This window comes from Podarcis gaigeae (genome assembly GCF_964106915.1).
Source record: "Podarcis gaigeae genome assembly, chromosome: 7".
Lineage (NCBI taxonomy): Eukaryota > Metazoa > Chordata > Lepidosauria > Squamata > Lacertidae > Podarcis > Podarcis gaigeae.
The window spans coordinates 15,087,938-15,106,173 of record NC_139683.1 but is presented as its reverse complement, the minus strand read 5'-3'; positions in this window follow the sequence as shown (position 1 = coordinate 15,106,173).

Here is an 18,236-nt window from a genome sequence, read left to right as displayed (position 1 = left end):
TCGAACCACTGACTTTCTGATCGGCAAGTCCTAGGCTCTGTGGTTTAAGCCACAGCGCCACCCACATCCCTCCATAGAACCATGCAAAATAGTGGCATGGGGAGTGGGGGAGGCACGGGATTAAGGGTAATAATAATAATAATAATAATAATAATAATAATAATCTATGCAACGAACACCTCACTATTACTCCTGAAAGTGCACCTCCACAGAACTTTGCTGGATTTATTAGAGGGTCGAGGGTGAAACCCTAGCATAATATAATATGTCTGAAGCAGAATTTTGCTAGTTCTTTGGAGGACCTCTTGTCTGGAAAAAACATGTATCTTTTTAAAAAATATTTTTATTAGGAATTTCAACATAACAATTTATCAAAAATACATCATCCTTATTCTCCCCCCCCCGTTTCCCCCCTCCCCCCCAAAAAGAAAAAGAAAAACCCAACCTCCCACCCCTACCCCAGACTTTCCTCAGTTCCTCTCTCTGGTTTCTAAACACATGTTATTCTCTGCATTTTATAAAATTGAAAAGATCCTCAATTTATCTGTCTGTATATTACCAATAAGGAGTTTGTGAATGTTTATTCAAAACCTGCCAAGGAGTCCAGTTTGTAAAGGGTTCCCATTCTTTTTTAAAGTCGCAGTTATCCTTGTCACGTAATTTATGTGTCAATTTCGCGTAGTCAATCAGTTTCTCTTGTCACAGTTCTTTAGTTGGGATTTCTTCATTCTTCCATCCTTGTGCTATTAATACTCTTGCCACCGTTGTTGCATACATAAAAATGTTTTTTAGTTTCCTTGGCAGGTCTTCAGATAAAAACATATATTTTAATAGTTTGTCATAAGTTGTCCACCTGAGTGTTGCGTTTGTATTATCTTCATATAATACAAGCACCTGGGATAGCTCTTACCCTCAAGGTTGTGGGATTGAGTCCCATGTTGGGCAAAAAAAGATCCCTGCATTGCAGGTGGCACTGCAGTCTAAACCACTGAGCCTCCTGGACTTGTTGATTAAAAGGTCGGAGGTTCGAATCCCCACGATGGGGTGAGCTCCCATTGTTCTGCCCCAGCTCCTGCCAACCTAGCGCGCCGTTTGAAAGCACTCCAGTGCAAGTAGATAAATAGGTACTGCTGTGGCGGGAAAGTAAACGGTTTTTCTGTGCACTCTGGTTTCCACCACGATGTTCCATTGCGCCAGAAGCAGTTCAGTCAAGCTGGCCACATGACCCGGGAATGCTGTCTGTGGACAAACGCCGGCTCCCTCTGCCTAAAAGTGAGATGAGCGCTGCAACCCCATAGTTGCCTTTAACTGGACTTAATCATCCAGGGCTCCTTTACCTTTTTACCTTTTACTAGATGATCCTCATGGTCACTTCCAGCTATGTGATTCTGTGACTCACAGCATTGGTTGGGACCAATCCAAGACTTTTTGCTGCTTGAAATCAAGGATACAAATGGTGTTCTTCCCCCATTGTAAATGTGTACACATACTCCTGGATTTATTGAATGGTATACTTATCACTATGGGATGTGGGTGGCGCTGTAGGTAAAACCTCAGCACCTAGGACTTGCCGATCGTATGGTCGGCGGTTCGAATCCCCGCGGCGGGGTGAGCTCCTGTCTTTCGGTCCCAGCTCCTGCCCACCTAGCAGTTCGAAAGCACCCCTAAGTGCAAGTAGATAAATAGGTACCACTCCGGCGGGAAGGTAAACGACGTTTCCGTGCACTGCTCTGGTTCGCCAGAAGTGGCTTAGTCATGCTGGCCACATGACCTGGAAGCTGTACGCCGGCTCCCTCGGCCAATAAAGCGAGAAGAGCACCACAACCCCAGAGTCGGTCACGAATGGACCTAATGGTCAGGGATCCCTTTACCTTTACCTTATACTTATCACTAAGGTATTACAGATTTTTTTCCAGCAGCTGAGAAGAACCTGATCAGTTCTTTTTGGTCTACTACTGAAGCAGCCACCATTTTCTGTGTTTGGGCAATTTTAGAGGAGCTGGAAGCAAAATAGGAATTAAATCTACGCTGGAATAACAGGAACTATTGGGCAATGATTCCTACTCTGTGGTATGCTTAGCATAATGATTAATCTGTCTCTCAAAACATGCCAGCCCAACTTGTTCTACTGGCACCAAGACCCTTGAATCCAAAGACTGTGTCTTCGACAATGTACGCAGCATTGTCTCGTTCTATGAAATGTGGCCAGGTTTGTGTGTGTTTTTTTTACAATAATTGCTGCTGCTTCTGGTAAACCAAAGGTTATTACCTAGAAATTTATAATTTGCACAACTGCTAATCACGTTAAACAAACACGAGGAAGGAACGCAAGCAGCCAGAAAGATATCTCAAATCCATCTGTGCATGTTTGGTACTGCTGCGTTTAAAGAATAATTCCAGATTAGATGACCAATTTTATAACCTCAAATGATGGCGATCTATCCACCAAACCTCTTGTTTCCGTTCACACAAGTCTAGCAAATAAATGGAGCTGAGTTATAAAAGCAATAGACAGGCCACATCTGAGATAGCCTCACAAAATGTTGCTCTCAGTTTTCCAGGATGTGAATTTGGGTCAGTTCTAATAGCCTGACCGACGGCCCATTTAAGTTGGTGGATGTGTGTGTTTAAGTTTAAATATCTCTGTTGACTTCAATGAAATGGGATCAGCAAAGATTCTGCTTAACTGGGTTGCGGGTTGGGCTGGTAGACAGCACATCCAAATCTGTGGGTTGTATCATCTAAAATGACTTAACAAAACTGTGACCAGCAATTCCAGCTCTTAAACATTCATTCTGAAATGCTTAATGTGGGTTGCAGCTGTGGCCAGCGGTCAAAGAAAATAATAACTTCAGCTCGTTTTTTTTCCCTTTTTTTTTACCAGCATAATATTTTAATCTAAACTGTTATTTTTAAAGGAGAAAGTGTTGTTTTTTCTGGAGAGATAGGAGCAATATATGCTCCGTTCCTTCGATTTCCCCTTTTCAGAGTTTATATAACAAAGGGCTAAACTCATTTCACGGCGGTGAAGCTGGAGTAAATTGTGGTACGTTCCACATGCAAAGAAAAGAACAGATACACAGGAACCAGGAAGGGCATGACACCTGACATTGCTTCTGGATTATTCTGAGTCAGTAACCAGGAAACAGAAAGCTGTGGTTTGCCTGAAACAGTATTTCCCAACAGCGTGGGCTCTATCATTAGGCAGGGGGAAGTGGCTGCCTCAGGCAGCAGATTTTGGGTATCATGAAAGGACAACAGACGCCATACATTTAAAGCATATTTAATTCAATTTGCTTCCACCATACAATCCTAGAAAGTGTAGTTTACCTCTGATAGGGCTACAGCACCCAGAACCATAACAAATCACAGTACCCAGGATTCTTCGCAGGTGTCTTTTTATTTTTTATTTTTTGTATATAAACATATTTGTTTTAAAAACAGTTGACTTTAGCAATGTTTCAATACAGTGGTACCTTGGTTCTCAAATGCCTTGGTACTCAAACAACTTGGAACCCAAACAGTGCAAACCAAGAAGTAAGTGTTCCAGAACTTTTTTTGGAAGCCGAACGTGCTCCATTTTGAGTGGTATGCTTCCGATTTGAGCGCCACACTTCTGTTTTGAGTGTTACGCTGAGGTCTGTCTGTTTTTGCTATTTAATTTGCATTTTTGTTTTTGCGGCTTTAATTTTTGTTTTTGTGACTGTGTGGAACAGGTGTAGAACAGGTGTTCTGCTCTGGTGCAGTCATCTTCAGCTGGTGGCTCAGAAACCACTACCAGCTTGTAGCCTAAGGTCGGTCAAAACAGTGGCACTACCAGAATTTTATGAAAAATTTTAAACATCACTTGGGAAGACAGTCGAACTAATGCCAGTGTACTGGAAGAAGCAAAGATCCCCAGTGTCGAAGCAATGATTCTTCAACATCAACTTTGTTGGACTGGTCATGTTGTGTGGATGCCTGATTATCATCTTCCAAAGCTACTACTCTTTTCTGAACTTAAAAATGGAAAGCGTAATGCTGGTGGTCAACAAAAGAGGTTTAAAGACTCTCTCAATGCAAATCTTTTACAAATGTAGTATAAACACCAACAACTGGGAAACACTGGCCTGCGAGCACTCCGATAGGAGAACAACCTTTACCAAAGGTGTCATAGGCTTTGAAGATGCTTGAACTCAGGTCGAAAGGAAGAAACATGCTAAGAGGAAGGCACGCTTGGCAAACCCTCACCATGATCAACTCCCACCCCGAAACCTATGTCCCCACGGTGGAAGGACATGTGGATCCAGAATTGGCCTCCACAGTCACTTACGGACTCACTGTTAAAATCGTGTTCACGGAAGACAATCTTACTCAGCTACGAGTGATCGCCAAAGAAGAAGACTTCCAAACTTCCAAAAGTTTTTAACAAGGGTTCATTCCTGCCAAACATGTTCATGGAAGACAATCTTACTTGGCTACGAGTGATTGCCAAAGAAGAAACTACCACACTCTCTGAATGTCCCTATTTTCCAGGGACAGTCCGAGATTTAAAGAAACCATCCCGGTTTCTGATTTGATCCTGGAATGTCCCACTTTTCCTTAGGATGTCCCTATTTTCATTGGAGAAATGTTTGGAGGGTATGCAGCGTCCCCCGAGCCAAAGAGATAAGTAACTATGCAACCTTTAGAAGACATCTGAAGGCAGCCCTGTATAGTTTTATTATGTTTTTATATATATAGGAAGCTGCCCAGAGTGACTGGGGCAACCCAGTCAAATGGACGGGGTATAAATAATAAAATTGTTATTGTTGCTGTTATTGAATACGATGTCCCTATTTTCATTGGAGAAATGTTGGAGGGTCTTCACTACCACCATACCAATTCTTGGTGAGAAATTCAAGAAGTGGGTCCTCAAATGTGTGTTTGTGTTAAAGGCAGGTTTAGGCTCGAAAAGGCTGAAGACTGCTGCTCCAGTGTCTTACAAAATCTTTGGGAATCCACCCAGTTCGGTAACAACATGATGAGACTAATTTATTCCTTGACAAGCACCAAGGCAGCATACATTTTTTTCCTGGATGCACACCCTCAAAGAATCTCTGCAGGAAGTTGAAGGCTTTCCCTCTTCATTATATTATTATCTTAATCCCGGCTGCTGGAGTTTGTCATAGATGTTGCTGATAATAATTACCACATCTCTTCACTGTCTAGGAGTTCGGAAGTCAGATTTCCCCTCTCCCCCACCCCCTTCCAAACTTTACATCATCCTTCTCACTCGGAAAACTCTTCCTTTCTTTATGGGCCGTCTGTTGCGAAATGCTTTAGTCATCTCCGTGCCCCCAGCCTCCCTCACATCTCCCCGTTGACTTCAAAGAGCTAGCTTGCGTGATGCGGGGTTCATCCATGACAGTGAGATTTACACAACCTGACCCTATTGTCCATTGATGTAAAGGAGGCACTTTATGGAGTCTCCGTGAAGCCGGTCGTAAAAATCCCAGCCAGCCCAGCCTGATTAATGACCAGTTGCATAGCTGATTAACATAGTCAAAAACTGTTTTGTGGGCTATAGTTGTAACGCACAGGAAAATCTGCTAATTCACAAAATGGCTCCAGGCAAGCTTTACATGACCGCCCAGTGATAGAACGCTTGTTGTGTGATTTTTCTTGTGTCTGGAAATGGAGATTCACTTACCAACAATATTCTTGTGCAATAAACAAATTTAGCCCCCTGAGGTATTCCTTGTGCAGAAAATTGAATCTGGTCATCAGTGGCTTATTGTAGCAATTGCTTGTGATTAAAATTATTTATGTTTTAAAGTAGTGGGATGTTTTTCAGATTGAGGGAGGCATTCTATTACCAGCAACCTTACGGGGCCTCTATGATATAGCCATATAAGCCCATTCACCTCCCATTCTGCAGATTCAGCAGCTGTAGCCATAGGCACCAGCTCTATGGGGCTGAGGACACCTTAGCCTCCCCAAATATATTGTAACAGGGCTGAGCCCCCCCCCCCCGATCTTGAGCTGTTGGGCCTCCCCGCAGATGCAGTGGACCTTGTAGTCTTCTCCCGCTGCATGACATCACACGTGTGCCTGATATCACACGGGCATGATGGGGTCTTCCAAAGTTGGGCAGAACCCGGCACCAATGGCTGTAGTTCAGTGGCAGAGCTCCAGGTCTGAGATTCAATTCCTGGCAACTCTTGGTAGAGCTGGGAAAGAAGAGCCCAGTCTGGAGAGATTCTGGTACCCAACACAGACAATGCAAAGTTAGATGGACTGTTGATCTGGTATATAAGGCACAGGAGGATCAAAATAATTGGGAGAAGGGTCATGACTCAGTGGCAGAGTACATACCATGTGCAAAAGGTCTCAGGTTCAGGCTTAGCATCTTCAGGTAAGGCTGAGTAAGATTCCTGTCTTACTCAGGTGCTGCCATTTAGTGAAGACCAGGGGTGTCTAACCTTTGGCCTCCAGGAGTTATTGGACTACAAATCCCATCATCTCTGACCATTGGCTATGCTGGGTGTGTGTGGCTGATGGGAGCTGGAGTCTAACCACATCGATAGACAGTGCTGAGGTAGATAGCCCAATGATCTTACTCAATATATAAGGCAGCTGGGTAACTCAGTTGGTTGGCGTATGGTGCTGATAATGCCAAGGTTGCAGGTTTGATCCCCGTAAGGGGCAGGTGCATATTCCTGCACTGCAGGGGGTTGGACTAGATGATCCTCAGGGTCCCTTCCAACTCTAGGATTTTGATTCCTACGCTCCTAAAGCTGGGAAAAGTTTGGTCACTGATTATGGGGCTGTATATTAAGCCTGTTTTTGGAAGTGTTGGGGGATTGGGGTGAGGGAAGACTTCTGAAGTTCCAGTTTGGCGATAAAAGTGCTGAACTGGAATCAGAAGGCGATTCCAAATAATTCTGCAATATGATATGTGTTTCTGTTTAAAGGTCAGGTAGATTTCCGGTGGTGCGTTAACATGTTTGGGCAAGAAAGCTGCAAGTAATGCTTAATCATCGCCTGCGCCAATTACATTAGTCTATATTGACTCTTGAACATTTGTGTGTGTGTTTTTTTTAAAAAAAAACAAACAAACCCGGAAAGCTGCTGTTTCCAGTAATCAGATTCACTAGCCAGACACCAGCACCAGTGTTTTAGAGATTAGGGTGAAGGTGATAATCACAGGTAATGTCAGCCCAGACCCTGAGGGGATGAAGGGTGAAGGAGGTGGAAAAGAATCAACAGATAAGGGAAAGGAAGAGACACAGAGTCATCGGCTGGAAGTGTATCCTGTGTGTGTGTGTGTGTGTGTGTGTGTGTGTGTGTGAAATGCAGAGGTGTATAAAATTATGTATGGCTAGATAAACAAGGTCCGTATAGTTAAAGCTGTGGTTTTCCCAATAGTGACGTATGGAAGTGAGAGCTGGACCATAAAGAAGGCTGATCGCCGAAGAATTGATGCTTTTGAATTATGGTGCTGGAGGAGACTCTTGAGAGTCCTATGGACTGCAAGAAGATCAAACCTCTCCATTCTGAAGGAAATCAGCCCTGAGTGCTCTCTGGAAGGACCAATCGTGAAGCTGAGTCTCCAATACTTCGGCCACCTCATGAGAAGAGAAGACTCCCTGGAAAAGACCCTGATGTTAGGAAAGATTGAGGGCGCAAGGAGAAGGGGACGACAGAGGATGAGGTGATTGGACAGTGTTCTTGAAGCTACCAGCATGAGTTTGACCAAACTGCGGGAGGCAGTGGAAGACAGGAGTGCCTGGCGTGCTCTGGTCCATGGGGTCACGAAGAGTCGGACACAACTAAACGACTAAACAACAGATAAACAAATGTTCTCCCTCTCTCATAAAACCAGAACATGCCAGCAAAACCAGCCAATGAAGCTGAATGCTGGTAAATTTGGAACTGAGAGAACAAGACCGTTCTTCACACAGTGCAGCAGTGATGTTGTGTTTGCCAGAATGGGGACGGAGCTGGACAAAAGGCAATGGAGAGCATTTGGATGGCAGCATCAGCATCCTGTAGGTGTGCAAGCGCCTGCACAGGGGCTTGCAAAAATGAACCCCTCCCTTTCACTTTTATGTTGGGAGGTTTGTGGAAAACTTGGTTCATTGATTCATGTTTGGCGGGAATGACTCCATGTTTAAAAACGTTTGGAAGTTTGGAAGTCTTCTTCTTTGGTGATCACTCGTAGCCGAGTAAGATGTCTTCCATAAACACGGTTTTAATAATGAGTCCGTAAGTGACTGTGGAGGCCAATTCTGGATCCACATGTCCTTCCACAGTGGGGACATTGGTTTTGGGGTGGGAGTTGATCATGGTGAGTGTCAGGGAACTGACATCAGAGCGAGAGGTGGAGGCAAGGCTCTAAAACGATGCAGGAGAGGGGACCAGCAGGGGGAAGGAATTCAGCGTAATACCAGTAGAGAAGAGAAGGAGATGGAGGATTTGGAGACAGGGCTCCAAGACCCTTCACCAGAGACTAGTGGGGAGAGCGCTGACACACCTCTGCCTTCCCCTTACTTGCGCAGACGAGTTCCGCGCAGGGAAAGTAGGAGGAGACTTGGCGTCAAACAGCTCTTATGCTGGAAGAGGTTCAAGAAACGCCCACTGACAGATTCTGCAAGCGACTGACCGGCCACGGAGTGTGGGCTGTCAGCCAAGGCATGGTGAACCAGGCAATCTAACTGAAATTGAAGGCAACTTACGCACAAGTAACCCCTTACAACCACTACAGTGAGGGTTTGCCAAATGTGCCTTCCTCTTAGCGTGTTTCTTCCTTTCGTCCTGAGTTCAAGCATCTTCAAAGCCCATGACACCTTTGGTAAAGGCTGTTCTCCAACTGGAGCGCTCGCAGGCCAGTGTTTCCCAGTTGTTGGTGTTTATACTACATTTGTAAAGATTTTCCTTGAGAGAGTCTTTAAACCTCTTTTGTTGACCACCAACATTACGCTTTCCATTTTTAAGTTCAGAATAGTGTAGTTGCTTTGGAAGACGATAATCAGGCATCCAAACACCATGACCAGTCCAATGAAGTTGATGTTGAAGAATCGTTGCTTCAACACTGGTGATCTTTGCTTAATAAAGCATTCTCCATTATATCCACAATTCTACTTTCTCCAAATCCTGCCTTATCCCAGCTATCTTTAGACATAGGCAAAGGCTCCACCCTGCATCAGAAAGAACTAATAGGCTTCTTACTGACCGCAGCATGATTAGTGATAGCTCAACAGTGAGCGAACAGGATTTTGAGGGTCCTTTGGCATGGCAACCTCAGTGCCCCTCTTAACTTGGTGCTATCCAGCTTGCACTAAATCATGACAAGGCCTTCTCGGAGGTGGTTCCTCATCCCTAGTGAGGTGCATCCGTCCCCCTCATTATTAGCATTCAGGAGTAATTTAAAACATCTTTGTTCACCCATATATTCATTGGCTGAAAGATACAGTTCCTGGCAGCCTTGAAATTATTAGCTGCAGGGATAGGTGACTGATCTTAAATGGTTTCAGGTGTTCTTGATGTTTCAAAATGTCTGCAAAGTCTTTATGCTTTTTATTTTTTATTGCATTGTTTTGCTGCGGGATAGACATTTAATAAATATTTTTAAAACAACAACAACAACAACAACTTACAAAGAGGTAAAGTATAAAAATTCTCCAACCCAGCACCTTATCTTCTTGGGTATTCTTTGCAAACATGTTGGGTTAGGAGGTTCCCTGCTTGCTTGTTGTTGTTGTTTAGTCGTGTCCGACTCTTTGTGACCCCATGGACCAGAGCACGCCAGGCACTCCTGTCTTCCACTGCCTCCCGCAGTTTGGTCAGGCTCATGCTGGTAGCTTCAAGAACACTATCCAACCATCTCGTCCTCTGTCTTCCCCTTCTTGTCCCCTCCATCTTTCCCAACATCAGGGTCTTTTCCAGGGAGTCTTCTCTTCTCAAGAGGTGGCCAAAGTATTGGAGTCTCCCTTCATGGATCACTGCCTTGCTGTGGCGAAGGGGCTTGAATAACTCAGAGAAGCTATGAACTATGCTGAGCAGGGCACCCAAGATGGACAGGTCATAGTGGAGAGTTTAGACCAAACGTGATCCACCTGGAGGAGGAACCGGCAAGCCACTCCAGTATCCCTGCCAAGAAAACTCCATGGACAAAGACAACTGCCCTGCTTGCTTGAGGCCCTGGCAAATGCCCAGCTGTACCACTTCCCGAAGCCAGTCCTAAGTGCGTAAATACCAAGTGACTCAGCCCAAGTCTAAATTTTGGCAAATCCAAAAGCAACAAAAGGAGGGATGGGAATGGTCAGTCGCCTGTGTCCAAAAGCATAATTGTTATAAACAGAGCTGGGGATTGAAAAATAAATAGACTTTATCTGCTGCTAAGCTCTGTCAACGAGAATGGAACAATGGCCTAGGATGAGGACAGACGGCACCCCCTTCCTAAACACTACCTTCTGATGCAGCCAGGACCTCCACCACGGGGTCCAAAATGTGTAGAGCAAAATATGCATTTCTGATCATTTCGCTCACAGTAGGTCCTGGGAACCTGGCTTACATCAGACACAGTACAGTGGTACCTTGGGTTACAGACTCTTCAGGTTGCAGATGCTTCAGGTTACAGACTCCGCTAACCCAGAAATAGTACCTTGGGTTAAGAACTTTGCTTCTGGATGAGAATAGAAATTGTGCAGCAGCAGTGAGGTTGCAGTGGGAGGCCCCATTAGCTAAAGTGATGCTTCATGTTAAGAACAGTTTCAGGTTAAGAGCAGACCTCTTCTTCAGTTAAATGTGAGTCACTCAGCTAATATAGACAGAGTCTATATTCTTATATTACTGAGTCCAGGCTCAGATGTTTTTCTTGTATCATTGTGAATTTTATTTTGCATCAGGCGCAGAGGTGTGCTAAAAGATTGGATGGATTGTATAGCAAAGCAATTTTAGGACATCGAAAGAACACAGAAAGCAGCCTTATACCGAGTTGGACCCAAGAATTAATGTTTTACATTTAAGGGCCATGAGAGCTAGAGTTTCCACCAGGTGGGCATTGCATGGGCAGATCCTATCTCCTTCTGCCATACCCACAAACCTACCCCTACGTGATAAATGGGAACCACACCGGGGTGAAGGCATCCTCCTTTTGAAAAAAACCATACTTTTCAGATATATACATTTCACTGATTTTACAGTCATTTTGACATTTTGAAACTTGACTTCCTTCCCCCCTCCCCTCTCTCTCCCCCCAAATTCTTTCCTTATTTATCTGTTTTGCAACACAAGAAAATCTTTAATAAAAACTAATTTTAAAAAGAGAGAGGATAAAACAAATCCATGGAAGTGTAATAAACAAAAATCTGCCCTTATTCCCTTATGGGGGACACAAGAGCCCTTACAGAGTCCTTTGTAGGTACTCCATCAGTCAGAGAGAAGAACAGAGGCCAACCAGAGAATATTGAGAAGCAAAGCAGCTCGTAAGCCTGATCTTTATTGAACTGTTGCAACAGGGTGCTCCCTTCCGGTAAGTTTCGCCATTTCTGCATATTCCACCAGTTTTTGTATCCATTCTTCCTTTGTTGGGACTTCTTCTAGGGGTAAAGGCACCCTCCTCTGTCCCCGTGCTAGTTTGAGTTGGTTAGCTTTTCTAGTAGGGTGGTTTCCCATACATTTGGGCAAACGTGGTCCATGTTCACTCCTCTGAAAAGTATCTACAGATGGTACCTAACACCAAGGAAGTGGTCTTACCCCCTTTTAAAGCCATCCAGGCTGGTGGCCATAACTGCCTCTTGCGGGAGCTAGTTTGACAGTACACTGCTGTACTGAAGCACTTTCTTTTATCTGTCTCAAATCTTAAGAAGCATGTAAGCCTAATACTCACTGCAGACGGCGACAGCAGTCACGAAATTAAAAGACGCCTGCTTCTTGGGAGAAAAGCAATGACAAACCTAGACAGCATCCTAAAAAGCAGAGACATCACCTTGCCAACAAAGGTCCGTATAGTTAAAGCTATGGTTTTTCAGGTAGTGATGTATGGAAGTGAGAGCTGGACCATAAAGAAGGCTGATCACCAAAGAATGGATGCTTTTGAATTATGGTGCTGGAGGAGACTCTTGAGAGTCCCACGGACTGCAAGAAGATCAAACCTCTCCATTCTTAAGGAAATCAGCCCTGAGTGCTCACTGGAAGGACAGGTCGTGAAGCTGAGGCTCCAATACTTTGGCCACCTCATGAGAAGAGAAGACTCCCTGGAAAAGACCCTGATGTTGGGAAAGATGGAGGGCACAAGGAGAAGGGGACGACAGAGGACAAGATGGTTGGACAGTGTTCTCGAAGCTACCAGCATGAGTCTGACCAAACTGCGGGAGGCAGTGGAAGACAGAAGTGCCTGGTGTGCTCTGGTTCATGGGGTCACGAAGAGTCGGACACGACTAAATGACTAAACGACAACAAAAAGCCTAATGCGTGCTGTGGCTCGTTCACATCATGCACCTGGACCATTATCTTTCAGAGGCATCACTGCAATGTGCTTCAGAAGTCCATCGTTTTGTAATACCCTTAGCTCCTTGATGCCGTCTTTCTTACTGGTAAGGTTTCAACACATATACTATTGGGTAATGATGGCAAACAGAAAGCTTTTCTCAGCCTGAGCTCGCAAGGATAGAAAAATATACCATTTTGTTATTTATCTCTCTGGGATTTTGGGTGAAGGGGAGGCAGGGTAAAGGTCTGTGCTGGAAAATCCCAATCTCAATTCTTCATGGTAAAAGTGTACTAAAAAACTAAACCACTGGCAATTGGGTGCTGAAATCAGCCTCAGCTGAATCACATCACCTTTCCTAATGGTAGGGCCGGCTCATCTGGGAGAGGAGCCAGCATGCACAAATTCAAATCTATGATAAGCCATGTCATCCATATGGGGAAATTGGCCTTGGGGCAAACTGACAGCTTTTAATGGAGAACAAGGAGTGTCACCAGCGGCCATAGTAGACATTACTTGGTTAGATGGACCAACAGTCAAAATAGCATCATGCATATTCACTTTAAATAAGTTGGCAATCAATTTGTTTGACAAGGACATCAAAGTTTCCGATCAAACGAACATTAAAAATGGAATAGTTTTCATTGTTAACCTGGTTTCATAACTCAAGACACTCCCAATAATAATATATATATACTTAAGCCGCATTGTGCTGATTGAATACTTTATAATCTGAATATTTTTGGAATGATATTTGCCCAGCAACTGGAAGAAAGCTTACCTTTGTGGTTATTATTATTATTATGAAGTGAAGTGATTAACTTTCTCGGCCAGAAATTAGCTCCTTTAAATATATGAGCTAAATAATTCGTGTTTTATATATAGATAAAAAAAAAAAACCACAGATGGATATGGAGGAGGTAAAGATGTCCATTTGTCCTACTTCGCAGAGGACAGATCTCTAGTTGAAAGATGGTCCAGTAGAAGTCCAACTGAAAGGTAAGTAACAGGTTAGCTGGCCTGTCTTCCTTCCTATTCTAGTGTTTGTGTGTATCTTGTGTGTGTGCACAGGCAGATTTTATGCATATAAAAACATCCTCATTTTTTGTGATGTATTTCAGAAGCACACAACTAATCACCCTAGAGAAGGAATTTTTAAAATTCCTTTGTAGAGTTTCCATTACTACTGTATTCCTTATTAGATGCCTGAGAAGTGGTAACTTCTTCTTAGACATGGGTACTTTTACTGCTTTTTAAGAATACAAGAGAAGTCCTGCTGGAACAAGCCAAACACCCATCTATTCTATTTCTCTGGTAAGATCTGAATACCTTAATTGAAAAACAAAACAAAAAAAACCTTTAAGCGGTTTACAAAACCAATATAAAATGTTTTCCCAAATGCAGTTAAAACCAAACAGTAAAAACAAATTTACATAGAAATTATTGATACGGGTAAAACAAGCCAATTAAAACAGATATAAATAATAAAATTATATTTCTGGGACTCTGGCTAGAGTTGCTTAAACAAAAAATATATATTAACAGGTGCTCCAAGCAATGCATTGAAGGCCCCTTTCTAATATTAATCTAGTCCAGCTGCCTTTTATCTGACAAACATTTAGGAGCCAATACGCCACAAACTAAAAAATAAGAAGTTCACAAAACCACCTTGCCGCCTCTGAACTGGAAATCCATCTGGATCTCCCCATTCAGTTTTGAAACATCATCTTGGATTAAGACGGCCATGTAATTGCACCCTGAGTTTGACCAAAACCAGGGGAACTGAAATAACATGCCCAATGCATGTTTCTGATCCGAGAAGGATTAGGAGTGACTGGAAGTGTTGTGAGAAAGCCTTTTCCCAGGAGATCTCTCGCCCAGATAGCTGACCAGAGGCCTCTTTTAGTTTGTGAACTTCCAAGGCACCTTTCAGCATCCTTTGATGTGAGCTCTCTGCTTCCTGCCATGCCAAAATACAAAAAACAACAACACCCACCCTCGCTCTCAAACATTGTGTCGATGCAAATCGAACTTCTTTGGTCAACATAAACTCACCTAAGCCTGCGCTTTGAACTGCTAACACCTGGGAGACCAGATCCTTGTAGACCTTTAAAGATGGGGATTTAAGAGTATGTTTGTCTAGAAGATGCTCTATTATCTCCTTCTTAGCAAGCTCTCAAGGCATCGTATTAACTTAAGCAATGGAGGAGGAGCGATTTGCTTTGAAAAGCAACACAAGCCAGGAAAAGAGAGTTAAAGTTCAAACTGTATCCTTTACTGCTCTCTGTGTGTGTGTGTTTAATGCAGTTGTTTGTGGGCAGGATGGGTGCAGGGGGGTCTTCAGGCACACTATATTTGTCAGAGTCCTTAAACAAATGACTTAAGGATGGAGTTTCCAGTCTTTAGAGCAACAGAGAGAGAGAGAGAGAGAGAGAGAGAGAGAGAGAGAGAGAGAGAGAGAGAGAGAGACTCCTTTGTGTTTGTGGATTCAAAGCAGGCTGTTAATGATACCTGAATGTAATTACTGTTTGTTATTGCTATGTGGTGTCTTCTTAAATAAAGGAGAAGAGAGGAAAGCAGAGGGTAAACAAACTTCATGGAGACCAAGAGAACTTCAAAAGCCAAACTAGGGCCACCCCAGAGTCCAAACACAGCTTTCCAGCTCCCAGCTCCTTAAAAGCAACAAAAGAGTCTTGTGGCACCTTAAAGACTGATTAGCAAATTTATTATAGCATAAGGAACTTTCATGCAGTAAAGTCCCACTTCATCAGATGCATGAAGGCATCGTCCTGAGTTTCAGGCACACATTTAGCCACATATACAGGCATGGTTGGTTGGCTGAAATTGCAAGCCGTGAGGTCAGAGGAAAATGAAATGCAAAAGACTACAGAGAGTAATAATTATGTACTTAACAGTGGTAATTCGCAAAAATTTAAATTTAAAAATGTTAATTTTAATTTAAAATCCTAAACAGCCTCGGGCCAGTATACCTGAAGGAGCATCTCCACCCCTGTTGTTCAGCCCGGACACTGAGGTCCATCTCTGAGGGCCTTCTGGCAGTTCCCTCACTGCGAGAAGCCAAGTTACAGGGAACCAGACAGAGGGCCTTCTTGGTAGTGGCACCTGCCCTGTGGAATGCCCTCCCATCAGATGTCAAAGAGATGAACAACTATGTGACATTTAGAAGGCATCTGAAGGCAGGAAGTTTTTAATGACTGATGTTTTAATGTACTTTTAATCATTTGTTGGAAGCAGCCCAGAGTGGCTGGGGAAACCCAGCCAGATGGGTTGTTGTTGTTGTTGTTGTTAATTTATTTATTTATACCCTGCCCATCTGACTGGGTTGCCCCGGCCACTGTAAGGTAATCATGAATGGAGTTGTTCTAGGGGTGAACCAGTGGAGGAAAAAACTGAATAATATTATAATTTTAGAATATCTAACCGTGAAAATACACAGAATGAAAGGGTTTAAGCTCAGTGAGAAAGAGGAGGATTGGTTTGAGAAGATATTGAATTATTTGGGTAGGTTTGAACAATTTGGGGCACTTAAAATGTTAAAAGTTAAGTAAACCTTGTGGATGGAGGAGTGTTAACGTATATAAAATTGTACATATGGTTAATTTGAATATGTTACTATTGATTATGTATACCCAATGTATCAGCTGCCTTGGGGTTTCACTGTTTGTGTTTTGGTTGTTGGTAAAATAAAATAAAATAAAATAAAGTGAATGGAGTTGTTCTGCCTCATGTCTATTTTTGCCTCTTCTGATGGCCTGGTTTGTTAGATCTAGCCGCAGTTTCCAGAACCTTCTTTCCCCTTTTCATGCTGTCATCCCTTTTAGCAGAGTGTGTTGCATTTTTTTCCATGCCTTTAAAGTTGCACTTGGATTACTTTCTGTTGTCACTTTAGGCGCTGGGCCAGCTGAACAGAGGCTGAACTGGAGATATAAATTTCACTTTCGTGTGCACACGGGTTGCACAAACCCTGAACTGTAGAAGCCTTCTATCCAAAAATGACATAAAGTAATAATTGGTTTGTGCAATCCTTTACATGTCAGCGATGGAACTCGTGACTATTAGGAAGCAGATTTTAAAGAAGCCGATACTTATTCAATTTCCCAGTGCACCTCGAGGCCCAAAAGATTGGGGAGACTTCTGGTCCAGGTGCACACTGTACAGCTTGAATATCTGTGGGCTTCTCCAGATATCAAGCTGAACATGCCTAGGGGATTTGAAAAGATGCTTGAGGGCAGAGGAAAACTGCAGCAAAAGCTAGGTAAAGGTAAAGGGACCCCTGACCATTAGGTCCAGTTGTGGCCGAATCTGGGGTTGCGGTGCTCATCTCACTTTATTGGCCGAGGGAGCCGGCGTACAGCTTCTGGGTCATGTGGCCAGCATGACTGAGCCGCTTCTGGCGAGCCAGAGTAGCGCACGGAAACGCTGTTTACCTTCCCGCCGGAGTGGTACCTATTTATCTACTTGCACTTTGACGTGCTTTCAAACTGCTAGGTGGGCAGGAGCAGGGACCGAGCAATGGGAGTTCACCCCGTTGCAGGGATTTGAACCGCCGACCTTCTGATCGGCAAGTCCTAGGCTCTGTGGTTTAACCCACAGCGCCACCCGTGTCCCCAGAGCAGTTTACAAGTCACTAAAATAAATACATAATTTATTTCAAAAGGAAAATCGACTAGGAGGGAGGAGCAAAAGCTAGGCCTGCTATAAAGCTTTATTGAAAAGTAGTGAGGTTTGGAGTCATTTGGTTGGAAATTCCTGCCCCCCGGGGAACATGATCTTGGTAACTTCAGTTCCTTTAGCCATGTTATAACAGCCGCATGCAGGCATAATCCTGCATCCCATTTTATGGGTATTGCATGTGCAACAGTATTCTTAGACTCCAAGGAGAACTACTGGTTTCTAACCGACAAAGATGAATTGCAGCAGGACTTCAAACGATACATTGACATGTGCAGAGAAAGGGAGATCATCTGCACACATTTACACCGAGAGGGGAAAATCGAGTGCTGTTTTACAACTGGAGCAATATTCCGAGAATCAAATCCACCGAGGGATAAAGTGAGCCCAGACTGTAAAGTGAGAAAAGGGGGAGGAAAAATGAAAATGTTCCATAGGCTTTAAAGGTCTCGGAATTTTAATACAATCTAATTTGACTGGCTGTGCTGTGGTCAAGGCTTTGGCGCTAGAGACAATGGAGGGGGAGGTTGCCAGCCCTGGCCCCAGAGAGTGCTCTGGTAACTTTTTGAAATGTTGCAGGATCTGTTTTTAAAGATACAAGAGCCTTCGCAAACTCTGAAGCTTGTAACATAGAGTGGTAGGGGACAAAATCTAGACTTGGAACTGGTATCAGTGTTTAGTAGTTTCATGGGGAAGGGCGGTGTAACATCTGCCTTCAATGCAGAAGGCATCCAGATGGACCCCCAACATCTTCATGTGGGCATTAGAATGTCTCTCTTTTTAAACCCCTGGTAAGTAGAGGTAAAGGGACCCCTGACTGTTAGGTCCAGTCGTGGCCAACTCTGGGGTTGCGGCGCTCATTTCGCTTTATTGGCTGAGGGAGCCAGCGTACAGCTTCCGGGTCATGTGGCCAGCATGACTAAGCCGCTTCTGGCAAACCAGAGCAGCGCATGGAAATGCCGTTTACCTTCCCGCCGGAGTGGTATCTATTTATCTACTTGCACTTTGACGTGCTTTTGAACTGCTAGGTGGGCAGGAGCAGGGACTGAGCTCACCCTGTTGCGGGGATTCGAACCACCGACCTTCTGAT